The 23,772-nt window shown below is 31.8% G+C and overlaps 1 long non-coding RNA gene across 1 annotated transcript; it reads left to right on the top strand.

Annotated features, from left to right (window-relative positions):
- Nucleotides 1-1,016: 1,016 nt before the first annotated feature.
- LOC114186168 lies at nucleotides 1,017-1,630 on the top strand. Its single transcript, XR_003604982.1, has 2 exons — nucleotides 1,017-1,065; nucleotides 1,263-1,630. It is a non-coding gene; the product is annotated as an uncharacterized LOC114186168 (long non-coding RNA).
- The last annotated feature ends 22,142 nt before the right edge of the window (nucleotides 1,631-23,772 follow it).

Genomic DNA, 23,772 nt, shown 5'->3' with positions numbered 1-23,772 from the left:
ACTCAAAAAGAGTTGAACTCATCTATGAAAGATGAGTCCAAACTCTTTGATCTTTGACATAGAAGACCAATAATAAGAATGTTGCCATAAGAAAACATGAAGATTTGAGGGAAAATTCTTTTAATAATGGAGGGTATGATGGCAAATGCTTCACCCATGGCCAAACACCCTCAAAAAGAGTTGAAGTCATATGTGAAAGATGAGTCCAAACTCTTATCAACTTGGATTATATATCAATGTTTTTAGTTGAATAAATTTATTTTGAATCTTGTATTATTAACTTAGTAGTATAGAATTTTCTTTTTGACGTTATATAATGTGCCAACTATTTATTTAAATTCAATCATTTTTTAATTAAATTAATTATCTACATTTAAAAAAAAAACACCCACCGCGTAATACATGTATTTTTACTAGGGATGGCAAAATGGGCTGGGCCCGACGGGCCAGCCCGCCAGCCCGACAAAAAAAACATGGGCCGGGTCAAGAAATTCAACCCGCCAACCCCATACAGCCCGGCCCGTCAAGCCCGCTGGCCCGTCGGGCCAACCCGTGGGCCAAAACGGGCCAGCCCGCGGCCCGTACCAGTTAATTAAAAATATCCCACCCACGTGCATATTTCAGCATCCCTCACCCTCACTCACTGTCTCTCTGTTTGCGCTCCCCAGCCACCCACCCAATCTCTCCCTCCACGCACTCTCTCTCTCCGATTTCCTGCGCTCGCTACGTCGCCGCTGGCCACCGCCAAACACACAGGCCACCCCTCACTCACTGTCTCTCTGTTTGCGCTCCCCACCCACCCACCCAATCTCTCCCTCCGCGCACTCTCTCTCTCCGATTTCCATTGTTTGCCCTGGCTATGTCGCCGCTAGCCACCGCGAAACACACAGGCCACCATGTCGTCATCGCTAACCATACCCGCTTCTCTTCTCCTCCACCTTGACATCCACCATGACGTTTGCTATTTGGAGAAAACAGCGTCCACGACCACCGCGAAAACAGCGGAGCCACCGTCAGACTGCGATTGGCAGACGATTCCGACCGCCACGACCACCGCGAAGACAAGTATGTTCCTAATTTGAGTTGTGGTTCCATTTCACCCGATTTGTAACCTAAATTCCCAATTTTGTTAATCCTAAATTTCTGATTTTGTGATTTCCGACCACCACGACCCATTCTGTGAATCATGAATCGTAATTGTTGTTGCTGCTGCCGTTAATGGATGTTCATCGTTAAATCTTCCCCAATTTCAATTTGCGTAGCTGCTGCCGCTTATTTGGATTGGAGCAATATTCAGGTAACCATGTGTTGGACTGGACTGTTGTATAATGGTGTAATTGTGTTGCTGTTTTGATGAATTATTCACCACCCTTGTTGTTTTGATTTTCTGTTATTCACCACCCTTGCTGTTTTGATGAATTATTTACTATCTTTTTAAGGAATTCCATATTCATATGTCTATTGATGGTGTTATGTTGTTGTACAAGCCCTGATTTGAGTGACTCGGTTATTTGAGTGACTAATAATGTGTATGGAGGTTGATCTTGCTGAATTTTGTCGAATTTGATTTTTTAGTGACATGTATTTGATTTTTTGAATCACTTTTAAAGCTGAACATTATTTGTGGTTCTATTTGTTTTGTTTGTATTAGGATTTAGTGAATCAGATTTAATATCATGGATGAGCATGAGTCTAATTCTAATCCTCCTCCAAGTAAAGATCATGAAACTGAAAATATGTGTACTGAGTCTGAGAATGTTGATGTAGTTGAAGAGGATATGGATGATAGTGTAAAATTTAAAGAATCCTCTTGTAGTAAGAAAAGTGAGAATCTGACTGATTTTGTGTTGTGATAATAGATCATTGTTGTTGTACAGATGTGAAAAAATTCAAAATTAAAATATGACTGATTGGGCCAAAAATTATACAGATCAGAAAAAACTGGCGGGCCAGCCCGCCAGCCCGCGGGCCGGGCCCAAAAATGTAGCCCGTTTTACCATGTCGGGCCAGCCCGGCCCGGCCCGTATAATACGGGCCAAAATCGGGCCGGGTCAAAATGGGCCGGGCTGGCCCGTTTTGACACCCCTAATTTTTACTAGTGACATAGGAAAGAGAATTTTTTTAAATCATTATTCAATACATCAATATATATATTATTTGTAGTTTTTTTTTCTGATTTTTTTATCCTGCAAAGTGATCGCTAAAGTAACAAACTATGTGCCACACAAGTTCCCATCTAATAACAATTTATAAAAAATGAATAGTGCGAGTTCGTTTGGCTTTTGACTCGAAGTTCAGTTTAGGCAAAGGTGACAAGAAAAAATAAAACAGCATCATCTTTCTGTTTTTAATTGAAAAGTTGTAACGCACACGAATATTATGGATCATTATAAAATTATTTCCTTATAAATCAACCTTATTATAAAATTATTTTCCTTTTATACCGTGATCGGTATATTTTTCTGTTAGAATTTTAAATCTTGATTTAGGTGAACCCCGCAAAAGATAAGTTATTCAAGTCGTGCTTTAGGGCTTTATAAATTGAAAGCGAAACATGCACCGTATCCAAAACTCATTCCTAAGATAGAATCAAAATAAAAGTTCGAGTCAAAATTAAACAAGAATATATACTTTATGGCTAAATTTATTAAACAGCAGTTCCAAAGTTTTATTAATTTAAACAAATAATTAACTACGCAAATGCCAAAAATTATGTTTGAACTAATTTAAAACGCAACCCAATAAATATAGTAAGATTAATTTATTAAAGTAATAATTAAAAAAAACATAAAAACCATATCACATAATCTCAAAACTAGAAAACAAAAAAAAAATATTTTAAATATAAGTCCAACTTAATATATGTTTTAAACGAATTAACAATTTGTTGATACTGTCAAAAACTAGATGCCTAATCATATTTTATGTACCCATAAAGTTTAAATATGAAACCATATTTGAGGTCAAGTGCAATATCATTCTCTACCCCTGACTTATTAACTTATAAAATTAAGTAGATTAAGTAAGTTTGAAACTTATTAATTGGATGTGAAATTAATTTTAATTAATTCAAGGTATAATTAGTGATTTGGTACCCAATATTTTGATTAAGTTCAATTTGATCCCATATTTTTGGTTTGTTCAATTATCTCAATTATTTAAAAGAATTTAATTTGATCATCTCCGTTAAGTTGGAATTAACACCATGTCCGTACAGGACACGTGTCAAGCGATGAAATTTTTAATTTTTAAATTTTTTTTTTCAAAATTTTTAATTTTTAAATTTTTTTTTTCAAAAAATTTAAAAACTTTCACGTGCCAGTTTACCATCGTGACATGTGACAGCTTACAATCATGACACGTGACAGTGGTAATAGTTGTTCTCAATTTAGTCTTCTATTTAAATTTTTGATTCAATTTAGTATCCTAATTCTTTAAAATGATCAAATTTTGTCCTTTTCAATTTGAAAGCAAATTAGTAACTAAGTTTAATTATAAATTTTATATATATGTTAAAATAATTGTTTTTAATTTATACATCAAATCACTACACCTAAATATTCAAATTATTTTACTTTTTACAAGTGTAAAAAATTTCAAATGTAAAAAATTGCAAAGGTAAAAAATGTAAAAAATAAAATAATTTAAGTATTTAGGTGAAATGATTTTATGTATATATTAAAAAAGTTATTGTAACATGTATATGTAAGTTGTAATTAAACTTATTTACTAATTTGGTTTCAAATTCGAGAGGACAAAATTAGATCATTTTAAAAAATTGGATACTAAATTGAACCAAAAATTTAAATAGAGGACTAAATTGAAAACAACTATTACTACTGTCATGTGTCATGATCGTAAGCTACCATGTGGCACACGGTAAACTGACACGTCACAGTTTATAAATTTTAAAAAAATTTAAAATTTTCACGATTTGAGACGTGTCCTGTACGAACACAGTGCTAACTCCAACTTAACGGAAAGGAACGAATTGAATCTTTTTAGATAATTGAGGTACTAAATTGAATAAACCAAAAGTATAGATACCAAATTGAACTTAACAAAAAAATTGGAGTACCAAATCAGTAATTATACCTTAATTCAATTAACATTAATTAATTTAAATAGATAATGTAACACATGTAGAAACTGGTTATGCTCATTCTATTACTAACACAGGGTATATATGTACTTTTTCTTTTTAAATATGAGTTTGACCGCTGTAAAAATTTGTTTTGACTTAAAATTATACTCAGTGATATGTTTTATTGAAAAACATATATAAACAAAATAATAAATCTAATCACACTTACCCATCACATAAATTGTTTAAGACTGATATTAACTAAAATAAGAATTCTTTAAAAAACATACATCTTTATCCAATCATAAATGAGAAAGAAATTTAAAAGCTAAAATAATTAAGAAATGATAGAAAAAAAGGTAACACAAAAGGAAAAATAAAAACATTTAATGAAAGTAATCGAACACTTGTGCTATTTTATTGAATCAACATGTTAGACCAAATTTTAAAAAATATTGCTCTTGGAAATAACAATTGAATTTTGAAAATTATTTTATTTATTTAATAAAAATATAAAATTTAATTAGTTGAAATAAAACTAAATTTGAATATGTGACATTCCATTTAAATAGATTAAATCTACTATTATAAAACATCACAATTATAGTAGAAAAAGAGCAATCAGATGAACAATATGCATGAGGATCCACTATTTCAGTCATCCATGAAAGTGCTTAAAAGATATCAAGGCACACCAAGGATGCCATACAAAACACACTAAACAAAAGTTTTACAGTTTGCAAAAGAGATACTTTTCAATATCATTTGTATGAATTAGCATACATATATTAACAAAATTAAAAAAAGAGATTAATATAATAAAAAAAAATTAATGGATGGCTAGAAACACCAAAATACACAAAATATTAGTAACATATATTTCTTTTTTAAATTATCCAATTTATGTATAATATAAAAAGAATACTAATGGGGACTTGAAGTTGGTAGAAAAAATAAGGCAGTACTCCCCCCAATTCCGATCTAGAGTATACTTCCATCCATTGATTGAATAAATAACTATCAGAAACGAAATAATCCTTTAATTTTTTGAAATCCCCTTTTGCTTGCACAAAAAGGAATAAGATAAGAGGTAAAAGTGATCTCCTAAGAGCAGGGAATTACAAAAAGGCATTAGGGCTATAAAACTGCTCCTAAGAGCCACATACAACAGGTCATCTAAACTGCACCACTGCCACCATCAGATCTACCTTCAACATTTCCCCCATCTGTTCCCACTAATAAGGTGATCATCGCAAAAGAGAAAGCAAGACAAGAACATACACAAAAATGAAAGGGTAAGCTAGTGTAAAATAAGTTTCAACATATTATAGTGAATAGATACTTAAAATAGTTCTCAAGCATGCAACACAGTAGTCATAAAATCATGTTATAATAACCAAGCAGGACATTATGACTCAATTATCCGGATATATATAATAAGATCGGATTCATTGGTGGCCTCTATTGCTCTACAAAGCCATTGCCAATGGGTTTCACCCTACCACACACAAGGTTAGCCTTCAAGCATCTAAGGCCATTATCTAGCCAAAGACTAGCATCTCTCGCTACTCTCACCACTTGGATAAGTTTGCTCTACATGAGACTAACTGATCCTTTAGATTTTTAGGATGCAATCCTTACTTGAATCCTTATCTTAATTATATACACTACACACCACCATGAAATCTCCCTACGAGACTCATGGAATTACGCCTATCTCACACCAATTTCATGTTTTGTCATACCATAACCACCACTTTTACCTCAAACATCCAATTCTCATGTTATCACACCACTAACCAACAATTCCATGCCATAACTCATTCCAATCGTACCAATTTCAGTGCACATAGATCAAGTAACCATGCATATTCATGACATATAGCTAATCCATGGATAAATTAAAGAAAACATAATCAAACCTGCACCTTTCTCGCTTAGGCTAAGAGCCTTCGCCCAAGTGACAACGACTGTCTCGCTTAAGCTAGGCATCCTCGCTTAAGCAAGACCTGCAACAGTGGCACTCTACGAGCTCTCGCTTGGGCGAGACCATCTCGCTTGGGCGAGATCACCACTCGTCCAAAACCAAAGTTCCTCGCCTGAACGACGACGCGAGCAGAGAGCACAACTGGTTTCCTCGAGTGCTCGCTTGGGTGAGCCATTCTCGCCTAAGCGAGACTATGCATCGCTCAAAACAAGAGTTGGTCGCCTGAGCGAGAAGCTTGAGCTGAACCAGGGCAAGTTTCAGCTACTCTCACCTAGACGAGACGAGCTCGTTTGGGCGAGAATGACAATACTCGCCACTATTACGCACATGAAGCAGAAACACAACTCAAAATAACATACAAGAATGCAAGCAAGCCAGTTTCATACGATCCAAAATATCATTCAAGCATCCAAAAACATTCAACAGACCGAAAACATGGAGAAATGACTTTAAATCGTTAAAACCTAGCTTCCCTTACCTTAAACGAGGGTAGTAGAGTGGAACAATGACTTAAAGAATGCAACCAAGGGGCACCACAACTCCAAGAATTAGGGTAGTAAGCTAAAACGTGAAACCAAGACAAAACAAGGGCAGGAGGTTAAACCCCAACCAATCCAACGTACTCAACCGATGAAAGGGAAAAACAGACCGGAAATCCTAAGGTTCAACTTACTTGAGGTTGGCCTGGACTTAGCTAGCTTGAAGATGAGAGGATTCCTCTGTGCCCTAGCAAAGCTTCTACAACAGTAGAGAGAGGGAAGAGAGAGGAATAGCTTTCTAAAAAAAAAATGAGACAAGTGAGAGTGTAAGGGGCTAGACAGAGTATTGGGAGTCCCTTAGTGGGCTGGCCTTGGGCCTATGAAAAGGGTCAGGCTCATACTCATATAAACTAAAAATGAGGCTTAGAGAATGTGTTAAATATAATATGAAATTTGAGATTTATTAATTAAAACATATTTTAAAAAACTTAAAATAAATTTATTAATTTTTATAATAATTATCTTAAAAATTGTGCACCCAATAATTTACAACCAAATAATATAATATAATTCATTGAACTTATATTTATTTATTTTTTCTTTTCCTTCATTTTAATTATTGTAAATTTATTTATTTTTCTTCAGTTATACAAATATCATATTAATATTGAGTAAACAATTAAATTTTTTTTGTTAATTATAAGTATGGATAGAAATATGAATAAGTGGTTTAGAGTTATATATAACATGTATAAGGCCTTTAACTTTTAAGTTTACATTTTTTTTATATAAATATAGGGTTAAATATGTTTAGTCCATAAAATTAAATTTAAAATTAGATTTTCTCTCTTTTTATGATATAATCTGGTCTCTAAATTTTTAAAATAAATGGATATAGTTCGTTTAACCCAACGACATCAATTTTTGTAGACTTGTTAAACTCTATTTCAAACAATTATTTAGTTAGAACCTGTCAAATGGTGTAAACGGCTCAAATACAAATCTAAAATGTGTTTGACATGTCAAAAAGAAAAATTAACTCAATTGGATTAAAGTTGGCTCATAGGTTTGAAATATCTAAAGCAAACTTAAAAATGCCTTTTTCAAAACTATTTTTTTTAGGCCTAAAGTAATTAGTAGTAAAAAAAATTGAGACATTTTTTTTTCTTGGAGACGTAAAACAATTAGTACTAGTTTTTTAAAAATTATTTTCTTGGAGGTCTAAAACAAGTATTTTACTTGCTTGGGCTCTGAGAGGACTTTGATCGAATTAAAAGAATTATATCTATTTATTTTTTAAGTTTAAAAATCAAAATGTTTTAATGTTTGGGACATAAACGAATTCTAATTTTTGGTCTAAATTTAGGAATTCAAAATGTATTTAACTCTAAAATTTATTATTGATAATAATAGTTATATTTAACTCTAGCATACATACAACGCTATCGCGCTTGTGTATCCGCATTTTTTAAATATGAATGATAATATGTTAGTAGGTGATAATAGTGTAATGTTATTAAGTTAATATATAAAATAAATTTATATTTATTAAAAATGAAGTGAAATATTAAAAATAAAGTTAAATAAATAGAGAAATTAATTATTGATGAATAAAAAAAGTAAAAAAGGTAAACAATTATATAGAAAATAGGTAAAAATAACCGTTAATTTTAAAAAATTTAATAAATATATATTGTAAAAGGTAAAATTGATATTATGAAACGTGGACACAAAAGAGGGAATTCTCTTTATATATTTTGTTATATTTTGTTATAGATCGTTATTATTATTATTATTATTTGTTTTAGATACGTCTGTTAAGTGTAACACTCTTTTTTCTAAAATATAGAATGTGACTTTAATTAAGTAACTAAAGAAAACTTAAATACAATTTTGTTTATTTAAATTGAGATATTAAATATGTTTTTAGTGTTTACTATCCTTTCTTGTTAATGTTTTTCTTCCTTTATTAGGTTTTCTATTTTCTGTTAAAGGTTAATTTTGATCTTCGAATTAAACCATATCAATGACAAATATTGAGTAATTAATTTGTTGTTTAAAACTTTTAATTGAAATGATTAAAAGAACAAAAATTTTAATTTAAAGAGGAAAAGAAATAGAATTACAAAGAGATTTTCATCCACTAAAAATAAAGTAAAAAATTCTAATATATAGCAATGTAGACCTCAAATTAAAAATTGATTTAGAAATTTGAAATTAAAATTAAAATTCATTATGCAATAGAAAATCTAAAGTTAGTTTATTATAATTCGATGCTAAAAATGGAGAGTAAAAGGGAGAAAGAGGAGACAGGAAAAGGTTGGGTCACGTGAGGGAAAAGAAAGACAGAGTTAGAAAGGAATGAGAATGAGATGTAAAGGGGGAAAGAAGGGTCATCACATCGTAGCGATATCGCGAATCGCCTTGCTTTGCCTCAAAAGCTGACTCCACCACACAACTAGACAAGTTCAAAAGTTGCTTTGCACCGTTTTCAAATCAATGTAATGTGCCTTCCATAAATAAAATAAAGATCTTCCAAGTGGATTCCAGACATCTCACCTCTTCCATGCTACCCCAGGCCACAAACTTTTCTTTCACCCGAACTATTATATATAAATTCAAGCCTTTAAGTTATGTTACCACTTTAAATATTTTATCTCTAAAATTACTAAGTGTAAGGTATTTCATTTTTTAATTTAAAATTATAAAATTAAATATTTTTAGCTAAGTTTTTATTACAAAATTGTGATATGAAATTTTTAAAATATTTGTATTTTTATCTAGGTACTTTATTATTTATACTTTTGTACATGTGATCGTTATTTTTATCTTTTTATTTCTAAATTAACTTAGTTTATTTGTTTTTTAGTTTCTTCTTCAATTAATTGGTCGATTCAATAATTTTTTCCAAAAATTGTAATGTCTCATTTAATAAATAAACATAATTAAACGAAACATCACACATAATAATATAAAGGGCATTGTCATAGAGTGGAAATGTCACTCCTTACAGTTATCCAAAATACCAAGAGAGAGAAAGAATAAGGCACACCACAATGTCACTAACAAAATGAACTAAAGGTTTAACGGTACCCAAAATACATGCTCATGGGCAAGATAATACGTAGGTCACAATGCCTTAAAAGAAAAACTCGAAGTAATGAGGTCCAACCCAAGGTAAGTTACGCAGCGGAGTTTCCATCCCCTTGTTGACCACGATGAGTTCTCATATCTGCTCACATCAATAAATTGATGATCATCGCAAAAAGAGAAAATCACACATAGAGCACACAAGCAAACAAAAAGGGTAAGCTAGAGTGAAAATGGTTTATCATACAATTGAGCATACAATTTAAAAGTCAAAGATACATAAATCAACCAAGCATGTGATGACCAAGAGGCAACACTCTAAGACTCAATTATCTGGATACATATAATAAGTTGGATTCACTGAATGCTTGCACTTGTGGTGGCCTCTACTGCTCTGCAGAGCCATTGCCAATGGGTTTCAACCTACCATGCACAAGGTTAGCCTTCAAACATCTAAGGTCATTATCCTGCCAAAGACTAGGGCCTCCTACTACTCTCACCACTTGAGTTAGTACGTTCTACGTGAGACTCACTGGCTCTTTAGAGTTTCAGGGTGCAATCCTTACTTGAATCCTCACTAAATTATATAATGAGGCACCACCATGAAACCTTCGTGGGATTACGTCCAAACCATGAGGCACCACCATGAGCTCTCACTAAAAGGGGTCATGAAATTACGTCCTGACCATGAGGCACTACCACGAACCCTTCGTGAAATTACATCCTAACCATGAGGCACCACCATGAGATCTCACCATCAGTGAAGTACTTAGAGAGGAACTTCCTTCTAAAAGCTTCCCAAGTGACTGACTTCTGCCTCTCTTCCATAATGGACTTCATGTTGATCCATTAGTGTTCTGCCTCCCCCGTGAGCATGTACACTAAGAAGGTCAACCTGTTTTCCTTTGGGCACATCTTTGCATCAAAGATCCTTTCCATATCTTTCAAGCACTGGTCTACGACATCAGGATTGGTCTTATTGTTGAGTTTCATAGGGTGGTGCTTCAAAAAGTCCTCCAAACTCCATTCCCGAGGTGGAGGTCATGGTTCAGTGCGTAAATAGGGGCAGTGGTCCTGTTCTCCTCTAACTGTCGGAGGGCCTCCATGTGTTGCCTATGAGCAGCCTCAACAACCACCCTTGCAACCTCCATCTATTGCATCACCAATTGTTATTGCTTCATCGATGCTTCCCAGCGCTGCATCGACACTTCATGTTGTTGCATCATATTGTTACTTTGTTGAGTCAAGGCTGTCACCATAGCCTCTATCGCCCTTGCAATATCTGGTGCATCATCATAAGAAGGTTGAGGATTTCTATGAGGAGGTGCCATTTCACTGGCTACACAAGAAAACCATCAATCAGACTTGATTAGACAAGAAACTTAGCTAACAACGCTAGGAAGACACAACGAAAGCTAAGCAGGCACACAAGTCCACAGATTCTAAGGAACGACCGCTCTGATACCATAAATGTAACGTCGCATTTAATAAATAAACGTAATTAAATGAAACATCACACAAAATAATATAACGGACATTGTCAAGGAGTGGAAATGTCACTCCTTATAGTTATCCAAAATACCTAGAGAAAGAAAGACTAAGGCACACTACGATGCCATTAACAAAACGAACTAAAGGTTTAACGGTACCCAAAATGCATGCTCATGGGCAAGATAATACGTAGGCCACATGCCTTAAAAGAAAAACTCGGAGTAATGAGGTCCAACCCAAGGTAAGTTACACAACGGACTTTCCATCCCCTTGTTGACCACGAGGAGTTCCCACATCTGCTCACATCAATAAATTGATGATCATCGCAAAAGGAGAAAACCACACATAGACCACACAAGCAAACAGAAAGGATAAGCTAGAGTGAAAAAGGTTTATCATACAATTGACCATATAATTTAAAAGTCAAAGATACATAAATCAACCAAGCATGTGATGACCAACAAGCAAGACTCTAAGACTCAATTATCCAGATACATATAATCATTCAGATTCACTGAATGCTTACACTTGTGGTAGCCTCTACTGCTCTACAAAGCCATTGCCAATGGTTTCACCCTACCACGCACAAGGTTAGCCTTCAAACATCTAAGGCCATTATCCTGCTAAAGACTAGGGCCTCCTACTACTTTTACCACTTGAGTTAGTACGTTCTACGTGAGACTCACTGACTCTTTAGAGTTTTAGGATGCAATCCTTACTTAAATCCTTACTAAATTATATAATGAGGCACCACCATGAAACCTTCGTGGAATTACGTCCAAATCATGAGGCACCACCATAAGCTCCCACTAAAAGGGGTCATGGAATTACGTCCTGACCATGAGGCACCACCACGAAACCTTCGTGAAATTACCTCCTGACCATGAGGCACCACCATGAGATCTCAGAATAAGATTCAAGGAATTACGTCCTAAACCATACCAAAAATCATGTCTCACCAACCAACATAAAGTTATCATGCATACCAATCTCATGCCAATATATATAACCAAGCATCCAATCATGCTCCGTACACAAATAATACCAGGCTCATTCAATTCCATTCTCATAAATTACATAACACATGCATATTCACACCCTTCATGTTTTAAATAGAGCAAACCAGCCAATCATGCAACCAACAACTATTATATAAGAAATCAACACATCCTACGCCAGGTCTCGCTCAAGCTAGGAGCCTTCACTTAGGCAAGAGGAGTGGTCTCGCTCAAGTTGTAGGCTCTCGCTTAGGCGAGACTGTGAACAAAGCGAGATGGTTCTTCACTAAAAAATGCAGCCTTTCGCCTAAACGAGTGCTCGAGCAAAAGTCTGGGCGAGCTTCTGCTATTCTTGCCTAGGCAAGACGAGCTCACTTGGGCAAAAATATCAATTCCCGTCCCCTGTTCACGAATACATGGCAACACACCAATCCAAAACAATATTCAGTTCATTTTCATACGAACCTAAGAATCATCCAAGCATATTAATCATGTAACAGAAGCAAAATAACCAACATACTACAAAAATGTGAAAACCCTAGCTTCCCGTACTTGGAAAATGCTAGCTAAAAGACTTTGACACCTAAGTCAACTAACACAACAACTCTAGAAGCAGATTTGAGAGGTGATAAGGAAATGGAATCGAGCTCGCTTGAAGATGAATGAGGTCCAATATTTTTAGTAGATATGTCATTGCCAATATTTTTTCTTTTGATTTATGCATTCATAATTTTTCATTATATTTTGCTTTAATATTGTACAAGTTTATTTTACACCTAATTTTGGCCTTCTCTTTAAGGACATTCATTCTACTATTCGCGATACCCTATTATAGGGAGTAAAAAAATGGGTGTAAAAAAATTATAGTTGTCAAATGGGTGTAAAAATATTTTAGGTGTCAAATGAGTGTAAAAATATTTTAGGTGTAAAGTGGGTGTAAAAATATTTTAGGTGTCAAATGAGCGCAAAATATTTTAGGTATCAAGTCGAAGTAAAAAATTTATAGGTGTCAAATGGGTGTAAAAAAATTATTGTTGTCAAATGGGTACAAAAAATTTGAGGTGTCAAATGGGAGTAAAAAAATTTCTAGGTGTCAAATGGGTGTAAGTATTTTAGGTATCAAATGGGTGTAAAAAAAATTTAGGTGTCAAATGGGTGTAAAAAAATTTAGGTGTCAAATGGGTGAAAAAAAAATTTAAGGTGTCAAATGGGTGTAAAAACATTCTAGTTGTCAAATGGGTGTAAAAGTATTTTAGATTTCAAATTTTTGTAAAAATAAATCATAAACATAATAGTTTTCGTGATTTTTTTAGTGTATGTCTGACTGCTCATGTCGAGTGATTGGACAAATACTTAAACAAATGAGAAAAACTAGAAAGGAGTCTCATTAATTACCCTCAAGTACAATATTGAAATGACTAGAAAAGTGCCTTAAGGAGAAGGCACATCCCCTCTTATAACCATAAGGAGCTTATAAACAATCTCCAAAGACTTTATCAAAAAGGGCATGAGTGTAGAGGAGTATAGGCAAAATAAGGAGTTATATATGATAAAGGTCACTACAAGAAAATCTTCAATTAGAAACCAACTTTAGAAACCTAAAATAGTTAGTCGCTAAAATGGAAAATTTAGATACCAATTGACAAAAGTAAAACTTATTGGTTACTAAAATAGTCACTATTATGAATAAAAAATTATAATTGGTCACTAATTAATTAGAGACCAATTTAGAAACTAAATCATTTTGGTAGCTAAACCCTAGGTAGCTAATTTTTAGTAACCAATTTCCTTTAGTAGCCAAACCATGGTAGCTAATTTTAAAGACCAATTTAGTAACCAATTATAGTTTTTTATTCATAATAGTAACTATTTTAGTAACTAATAATTTTTAGTTTTGTAAATTAGTATCTAAATTTCTTACTTTAGTTACTAATCATTATTGGTCACTAAAATTGATCACTATTTAGAAAATTTCTTGAAGTGGGTAGGGAATACAGAGGGGGAAGAGACAACCATCTCTTGGTTCTTTAGTGGTCTCAATCTTGACATAAGAGATAAAGTAGATTTGTTGCCCTACCAAGATCTAAATAACATGGTAAATTTTTTATAAAGGTAGAGAAACAAAACTTGAGAAAAGGTTTAAAAAGTACCTACTCTAGCTCATATGGTTAGAAAGACTATAAAAGGGAGGGGAATAAAGATGTAGAGAAAGAACCCTCCAAGAGCTTAGGGAAAGAGAAGGAGAAAGAAAAACCAAAGGAGGTAACATCATCACGCAATCATATTAGTGATATAAAATGCTTCAAGTGTCTTGGTAGAGGTCATGTTAGATTTCAATGCCCCACAAAAGAAGACCATGATTCTAAGACGTGTTGATAGATATAATAGTCAAGATGAAGAGATTTATAATGAAAGTGAGAATTCATGTAAGGATAAAGGTGAGGATGCCTACCCTTGTAATGGATGCCTTCTTATGATGAGAAGGATCTTCAACAATCAACCTAGGCTTCAAGAACTAACCTAAAGAGAGAACATATTTCACACGAGATGCAAAGTTTTAGAAAATACTTGTTCTCTCATTGTGGATAGTGGTTCATGTTGCAATTGTTGTAGTACTTCATTGACAAGGATAGAAAGTTTGTGTTTCGTCCACCCCTCTAACACCCTCTTAGGTGGTAGAGGATCAACTACAAATGAGAAATAAGAGAGATAAAGAAAGAGATAAAAATAAAACTAAAGAAACTTCTACATACTTAAGTGAAATCAAATGTTCAAAGTGTCAAAGTAGAAAACACAAGTCAAATGAATGCCCTAACAAAAGAGTCCTCATGTTAAGGGCCAAAACCTTCTGTAAAGAGCCAAAAGAGGTCATCTTTCATTCATCCCCTAAGGAAGAAGAAAGACAAGACCGATATTGACCTTGTGTTGGAAAAGGAAGTCATTCCAAAAATATATGGATTCAACACAAGGAAAACAAAGAATTAAAAGAAAATGCTCCTAAAACAATACCATTATCATTCATTAAGTAAAAGGTGTATGATCATTGGGAGTGATGAGGCTCCTTGGACGAACTTGATGGAATGAAGAGTTTGCATGGATCGATTTACCTGAATTTCCTAAATAATACATTTTTTTTTTCTTTTATGTGTGATTATGTTTAAATGGATGTTCTCAATATCATTGACTCAAATAATTTTTGGGTCAAACATTTGACTATCGCTACTTCTTTTTAATATTTTTATCTATTGTTATTTTTGCTACATGAGAAAGTTTGATTCTCAATTTTAAGTGTTCAAGTGCATAAAATCTTAATTGATTGGGTAACATAAAAAACTTATGATCTTTTTTACTATCTTTGATCATTAGTTTTCTTTTTTAAAAAAAAAAATTGAAGAACCTTTGTTTTACTTAAACAATTTTCATTATCTTAGTGGTTTGATGGTTCGATATTTGACAAGTTTTCTTAGATATCTAAAGTATTTTACATCTTATTATATCCTTAATTATACTTTGTTTTGTATGATTTTGTTCAAAGGTGTATTAAATCATTTCTAAGACATCCATTTGATATTTTTTACTTCTTTTTAATATTTTGATTTGTTGATTATTTTGATCTGGTAGAACATTATTTGAAATTTTTTTTATATAATCATATGTTTTATAATTCATTCTCATTAGAGTAATTTCATCACTATAATTGTATAAATATATTTCATTTTTATAATATAATAATTTATTGGCATAAACATTTTTTATTAGTGAAACAACATATGATTTGAAAAATTAATAGATGTTTTAGTTATTATGGAATTTTAGTTATGTGTAATTGTTTAATATTTATATAATTTTTTTAAATTTACTATTGTTATTTTTTATACTCCAATGTGAGCTTATACAACTAATATTTTTCGTAATATTTGATATCCTGAAGAAAAGAAAATATATTCTTCTAATATTGAATAGTTTGATAATATTGTGATTCCTTTGCTGTTTTTTATTTTATTTTTTCTAGAAATGATTTAATTGATATTTGCAACAATAAAAAAGTGGATTTGGGTAACACATTTTTTTTTTTGCGCGTGGTTATGTTTAAATAGATGTTCGCAATGTCATTGACTCAAATAGTTTTTGGGCCAAACATTTGATTATCCCTACTTCTATTTAATATTTTTATTTATTGTTACTTTTGTTACATGAGAAAGTTTGACTTTCGATTTTAAGTGTTCAACTGCATAAATTCTTAATTAATTTTGTAACATAAAAACTTATCATCTTCTTTACATCTTCGATCATTAGTTTTTTTTTTTTAATTTGAAGAATCTTTGTTTTATTTAAACAATTTTCATTATCTTATAGTGGTTTAACGATTTGATATTTGATAATTTTTCTTAGATTTCCAAAATATTTTCCCTCTTATTATATCCTTACTCATATAATTTCTTATTTATATGATTTTGTTCAAAGGTGTATTAAATCACTTTTGGGACATCCATTTGATGACTTTTACTTCTTATTAATATTTTGATTTGTTGATTATTTTGATCTTGTAGAATATTATTTGGATAAGTTTTAATATAATCATATGTTTTATAATTCATTCTCAAAAGAGTAATTTTGCCACTGTAATTGTATAAATATGTGTTGTTTTCATAATATAATAATTTTTTGTCATAAATATTTTTTTATCTATGAAACTGCAAATAATTTGCAAAATTAATAGATGTTTTAGTTATTATGAAAGTTTAGTTATGTGTAATTATTTAATATTTATATAATTCTTTGAATTTTTTTTTCTGTTATTTTTGATACTCAAATTTGAGCTTATAAAACTAATATTTTTCTTAACATTTGATATCTTGAAGAAAAGAAAATATATTCTTTTAGTGTTGATAATAGTTTGATCATATCATGATTTGTGTTTTTTTATTTTATTTTATAAATAATTTAATTAATTTTGAAACAATAAATCAGTGGATATGTGTATGGATGTATGAGTATACCTATTACGTGAAAAAAACGAGGATAAGACAAAAATTATATACCTATTAAATTTAAGGATAAAGATAAATTTTTAAAGTGGAAACGAGCCCGCCCCAACCAATGTATTCCATAATCACATTCATCTCATGTAAAAAACTATAGAACATAAATTTGATATGTACATATTAAGTTATATTAAATCCGAATTAATAATTCATGTACTCAATTATACTAAAAAATTATAATAATTTTTATTCAGTAAATTTTAAAGATTAATTTGCTAATAGATCCTTTAGCTTATTACCTTATTACGTTTAATTATAAATTCAACATTTTAAAGTTCATATTAAAGAGTTTATATTCATTTTTGTAAAGCCCACTTATTATTCTACCCTAATTATTCTACCTCTCATTTTCGCCACTTTGTAAAAAAATAGTGCTTTGCTTACCCTCCTATGCCTCTCAACAAAAGCTCTGTTAGGATTTGGTTCTTAGTCTTCTTCAAGTTAGCTAAACCCCTACTCTACTTCACCTCTTAAATCTGTTCTTGGAGCTGTTGTGTTCGCGGGCTTAGGTGTCAAAGTCTTGTACTAGCTCTTTTAAGGTAAGGGAAGTTAGGATTTTGGTTATTCTTCGATTTTCTGCTTGCTTTGGTCTTATTTCATGTTATTGTGGCGTATTTGATTTTGGGATTGCTTGAGAAATGTTAAAACTCTGTTTGGTTGTAAATGTCTAGCTGTTGAACGCGTGAACAATAAAGAAACCTGGTATTTTCGCCCATGCGAGCCAGTCTCGCCCAAGCGAGAGTACCAAAAGTTGCTCCCTGGAACTTGCGCGAGCTGTCGCTCAGGCGACGAGCTCCTGTTTTAAGCGAGAACCTAACTCACTCAGGCGAGGAGGTCTCACCTAAGCGAGGGACGTGAAGGCCCTGTTCCTACTTTTTGAGCTCTCGCCTAAGCGAAAGGAGCTCGCCTGAGTGAGAGAACCTTCTCGCCTGAGCGAGGCCTTCAGCCTGAGCGAGGTTTGGGCAAGAATGTGCCCAGGATTTGTTTTCTTCTCTGTTCTTGGGTGTTTGCTACATGTTTTGGTTGGATTGCGATGTTAAAGCATGAAATGAGTGAATTTGCATGTATTCAATGGTATATGGACTGGTATTGATAAGTTTGACATGATCTTGGCATGTAACATGTATGGGATGTTTGCATCCTGACACTCTAAAGAGTCAGTTAGTCTCACGTAGAGCGTACTGAATCAAGTGGTGAGATTAGTAGGAGACCTTAGATCTTTGAAGGCTAACCTTGTGAGTGGTAGGGTGAAACCCATTGGCAATTGGCTCTGTAGAGTAGTAGAGGCAACCATAGGTGCAAGCATCTGGTGAATTATATGTATCCAAATAAGTCGTGTCTTGAGTCTTAGTGTGTTGTTTGCGAGTCATCACATGCTTGGTTGATGTATGTATCTTTGGCTACATGAATTGTATGCAATGGCATGATAAATCATTTTCTACTCTAGCTTACCCTTTCTGCTTGTGTGTATGCTCTATATGTGATTTTCTCTTTTTGCGATGATCATCAATTTATTGATGGGAGCAGATGTGAGAACTCCTTGTGGTCGTCAGGGTGATGAAGACTCTGCTGCTTAACTTTGGGTTGGATTCCACTTTCCAAGTTTCTTATAGGGCTGTAGCCCGTGTATTGGTTTATCTATATGGGCATTCATTCCTTGTACTTTGTTTTGTATTGGCATCGTGGTGTGCCTCAATATTTCATTTTAATTACCTTGGACATTTGTAAAGAGTGACGTTATACTCCATGACTTGCTTCTTATATTATTTTGTGAAACATTTCATTTAATTAAGGTTATTATTTAAATGGGGTTTTATAATTTTATCTAAAGAGTATTTATAGTATACTTATTAGTGAAAATAAATGTGCCACACATATGTTATTCTTTTAATTTTAATAATAAATATGAATAATATTTTAAATTTTATTATAAATATTTTTTTTATTTACTTTGTAGATAATGTTTTTTATCTATAGTAATATATAAAGAGGATATTCTCTTTTGTGTCTACATTTCGTTTCTCTAGTTTTACCTTTAATTATTATTTTACAAATTAATTATTTTATAAATAGTTTACCTATGACCGTTATTCTAAAAATTTCTTCAAAAACTTCTTTTGTTTATATATTTTATTTTTCTAATTTTACATTTAATAACTATTTTAAAAATCTTTAACTTAAATTTTGATGAAAATTAAAAATGTCACAACGTATGAATTTTTGTTAGCTAAAGATAAAAATAATTAATTTAAGAAAAAATTAAATAAATAAAACAGTTAAATCTAATAAAGCGGTTATTTAAAATGTAGAAATGGTAAAATAATTGTTGTAATTTAAAAAAAAAATTATTATTTATTAGAAGGTAAATTTGGGAATAAAATTGTGAACATATGAGGTATCCATTTATACATATACAGAATTTCAATGAAAAAAAAAAGAAAAAAAAAACAAAGTAACATTTTAGTTTCTCGAAAATATTTAAAATTTTAAAAATTCATAAATTAAAAGTAATCGATATATAAGTTAAGAAAAAGGTATAAATTAACTCGAGCAAGTAATTTTATTTTATTTTTATATTCTTTATAAATAGATTTATAACGAAATTTGTCCAAAAGAAATCATACTTTCACGTTGGTGTTTCAAATTCAATTCGGTAACCACATTTTTTCCATGAGGTTGGTTAGCGAAAGTCACTTTTTAGGATAGAAATGGAATATTTTCAAATAGAAAGAACAAAAAGTAAGAAAAATCAATTTTAATAACAAAAATTGAATTTAAAATATTAAAAAAGAATACCTAGAAACACACTTTAAAAAAAAGGTTGAGTCAAATAAAAATTTGTAGACAATAATCCAAACATGTTTTCAGGCTGAGATGTTTTGTTTTGACAATTCGGTAAACTTTGTGGTTTCCTTTCTTTAGGGGATTTATTTTGTTGGGTTGTGGGTCTAGAACCTTTTTGAATGTATCCCTATCTCATTATAACATGTATGCTCTTTTTAGTGTGATGGAGTGTACCTTTGTCCTTCACTCTGCTTAACTTAACGATTATTTTGTAGTGTGTAATTAAACAATGTGTTTTTTTTTTCCTCTCTCTATTCATTTGTGGTTGATATACTGCGTCCTTCAACTTCCCTGCATACAAAGATGACAGTTATAATGAGGGTCACAATCTTTTGTCATTTTACATTAATTATAATATTATTTTATATTAATAATAAAATATTACAAGACAAGATAAAAGTCATGTCAACTGATTCATAAAAAATTAAATAATAAGAAGCAACTAAAATGTATAAGAAATTTTAGTACTCCATAAATAAAAAAATAATAATAAAGACTCATATAATAATAATTAGTTAAAAATATCTAAATTTATAAAGAGCCACAAAATTAATGAAGCCTAACTAATAATGAAAAGGAATTATTTTATTATTATTTAATTGCAAACAATATAATAATTATATTCTTTTATATTTTAATATAACATTTTATTTTTATTTTATTATTTCTTCTTTTAAATAACCGTTAGAAATATATTTTTCTTGTCCGAAACTTAAGTCCTTTCAAACAACATTATTAATGTCAATCCCAAATCTAAAGTATTAGGTTTGGGTTTGGAACTCCATTTTGGTTGTAATATTCTCGTTAAAAGTTACATTACTATTAATACTCTAATAACATCTCACTTGTTGAAAATTTATGTAAGAATAAATGCGTTTACAAGACAAATTATCAAATTTGGCGTTGTTTGGAAATACAAATATAACTTTAAATGTTTTTTTAGTTTGTTTATCGACTGTCAGTTAGGGGTTTATTTTATTTATTTATTTTTAGTTGTTTAACACATATACATTTATTAAGAGTTTCTTTTAAAAAAATGTTTAGATTAGTTGAAAAATACTTTGGCTACGAAAGACTTAGTATATAAGTTGTTAATTATGACACACCTCTTTTTTTTGGGAGTGAACCCAACAACATCTTGTCTTATTTTCTTTCCAGAAACATTTCTCTAAAACAAGAATAAGAAGAAGAAAATAATAAAAAACAGAGAAATTTTTAAGTGGGCTGCATAGTACATGACTCGAGCCAATCCAGGTGAATTTCATCAAATTGACCTAGAGGTTGAAAGGAACTTGTATAAATTTCGCAGGAGATTTCAATTTGGGTGTTCTACTGAGGAAGCATTTTCATCATTTGAAGCTACCACAAAAGTTGTACCTGATGGAAACTCATCTAGGGAGCTACATCATGGGCCATGGCTAGGAGAATGGAAGAAGAGGAATGACTTAAAAGAACTCTACTCTTATGGAGAATAGTTTATTAGCTTGTCTTTTCCTTCTCTTGGCATTGTAAAAATTTAAATAAGTCTTTTTTTTAGGCCTTGTATTTGGGCAAGCAAAGTTTTCTTTTGGGCTTGTATTTTGGCCTTTTCTTTAAAACTCGAGGATTTAATCGATTATGGCAATACCACAATCGATTAAATCAGGTTGAGTCTACAAATTTGAAGTTTTGGCTTCTTAAGTTGACCCCCGAGTGACTAGGCGAACTTATGTTCTTGTTTGGGCTACCTAGAGCCTCAAGCAACCCTTAGAAACATTACTTATGGGCCAAGGTATCCTTCAAATTGCACAAAGGAGGTGCATGCATTGAAAGGTACATGCATTGGTAGTTAACTTGGTGCAAGAATGTACAACTAGCTAGACACCCTTGAGTAAGATTCTAGAGCTTTTCAGTTTCAGATTCTTTGTAACTTTCTTTCTTCTTTTTGAGACTTGGGTTCACTCCTAAATTCTATAAATAGGAGTACTAGCATTGTAAAGATAACTTGGAATATTATAGAGAAATTATGCCATTCTTTTAACTATTTTTTTTCTAGGTTCACTTGGATAGTTTGTCTTCTTGACTTCTTAAGGACCTTTTCGTTGAGGGTTGGCCTAGTCTCCTTCAAGAAACACACCCAAAACATTCTTCAAACACTTCACATCCATCATTCCATGCTTTCACATCTAGACATAAGTTCTGTATGGAGTCTACTTCAAGTTGCAAGAAGTGGGTTTTCCATCATTTGGCATCACAACTTTTAGTTCTTCCATCATTTGCCATCAAGAGCATGAATTTCATTCTTTGGGTCATGGTTCTTCAAGAGATAAGTGTTCTTGACCCAATTCCATGTTTTTTCATGTTTTCCTTACATGTTTATATGTGTTTGTGTCAATGATATATGGATTTTTTTTTTCTGTCTTTAAATCTACGTTCAAATCTGTTTATTCTTCTTGAACCTTCCTTGTTCTGCAATATGATTATGTTTTAATTGATTAAGAGAAATTTAAATCGATTAAATTGTGTTTTTGTGTGTGTTTTTGTTGTCTTTGGGTCATTTTAATTGGTTATCTTGCATTTTAGTCGATTAAATTGTGCAATATCAGTGTGTTTTATGTTTTTTGCGAATTTTATGTCATGTTTAGTCCAAATTGTCATTACTTATTAGTTTTAAAGTTTTTATTTCTTTATACATCATTAAAATTAAAATTCTACAAAATATTTGTAGCCTTGTTGATTTTGTGTGCTTTTTGTATTGCATCTTTGACTTCATACTTGTTATTAGATCAGTAAAAAGTTCTTTAGAGTTAGGTTTCTATTGTGTTTCTTTTTTGTTTAATGGGTTTACCTGTTTCCTTAGGATTATCTTCCATTATATTGTGTTATTTGCCTTTGACATGAAAAGCTTAAAAGTTCAAATTGAATATCATGTATTAGTTGTTGTTTGTAAAGTAGATACACAGAAAAAGGCAATTCCCCTCTAGAAAATTGAAAAGAAGATAAGTAAAAGCCAAAAGAAGGGGAAAGTATTGAAAATAATTACTTAACATTTCTTAGTTAAATTTGTAAGATCCGAGAAATTTAATTAATTAAATAAATAAATAATTAATAAATGCGGATAGTGGGAGCCTTTATGACAATTAATGTTAACTGTTATGACGTGGAAAAGTACTAGCTCAAATGGTTGAGAGCACTTGATTCTTATGATAGGACTTGAGTTATTTTAATTATGTATTATTTTGACCATATGATTGATCATGCAGAGTAATAATATAATCCTAGATTTATAGAAATTATAAAGAAACATGAATATGGTTGAATGGTTGTGCATTGACTTGACATTGGCATGGTTGTGGGTTCGAACCTTGGTAGGCACAAATTAAGCTTTCCTTTTGCCAATAAGCTTTTTGGTATGACTGTGAAGGAGCAGAAACCCTAGTCGTCTAAGAGGGCAGCTGAAAGGGATTGTAAAACCACTTAGAGTAATTATTGAATGACCATTAAGCTAATTTTAATGGAATATGGTTTTACTGTCATTAACATTAATCAATGCATAGTTAACAAACCAATTAAGGGTGAAAAAGTGGTTTTTATTGGAGTTGCCATTGGAGCATATTGAGAAGGTAAATTTCAGAGTGAATCATGGTGCTTTAGTGAGTGAAGAGGAGGGCTAAACTACAGTTGAACGAAGGAAGGTTGGTGGATCAAAAAGCTAACTCAAGCAATCCCTATTTGAGCAAGGAGACCAGGTTAGATTAGTTAAAATCATATATTT

Source organism: Vigna unguiculata, chromosome 5 (genome assembly GCF_004118075.2).
Source record: "Vigna unguiculata cultivar IT97K-499-35 chromosome 5, ASM411807v1, whole genome shotgun sequence".
In the NCBI taxonomy this organism is placed as follows: domain Eukaryota; kingdom Viridiplantae; phylum Streptophyta; class Magnoliopsida; order Fabales; family Fabaceae; genus Vigna; species Vigna unguiculata.
The sequence above is the reverse complement of the archived record's forward strand: the minus strand, read 5'-3'. Positions and strand labels throughout refer to the sequence as shown.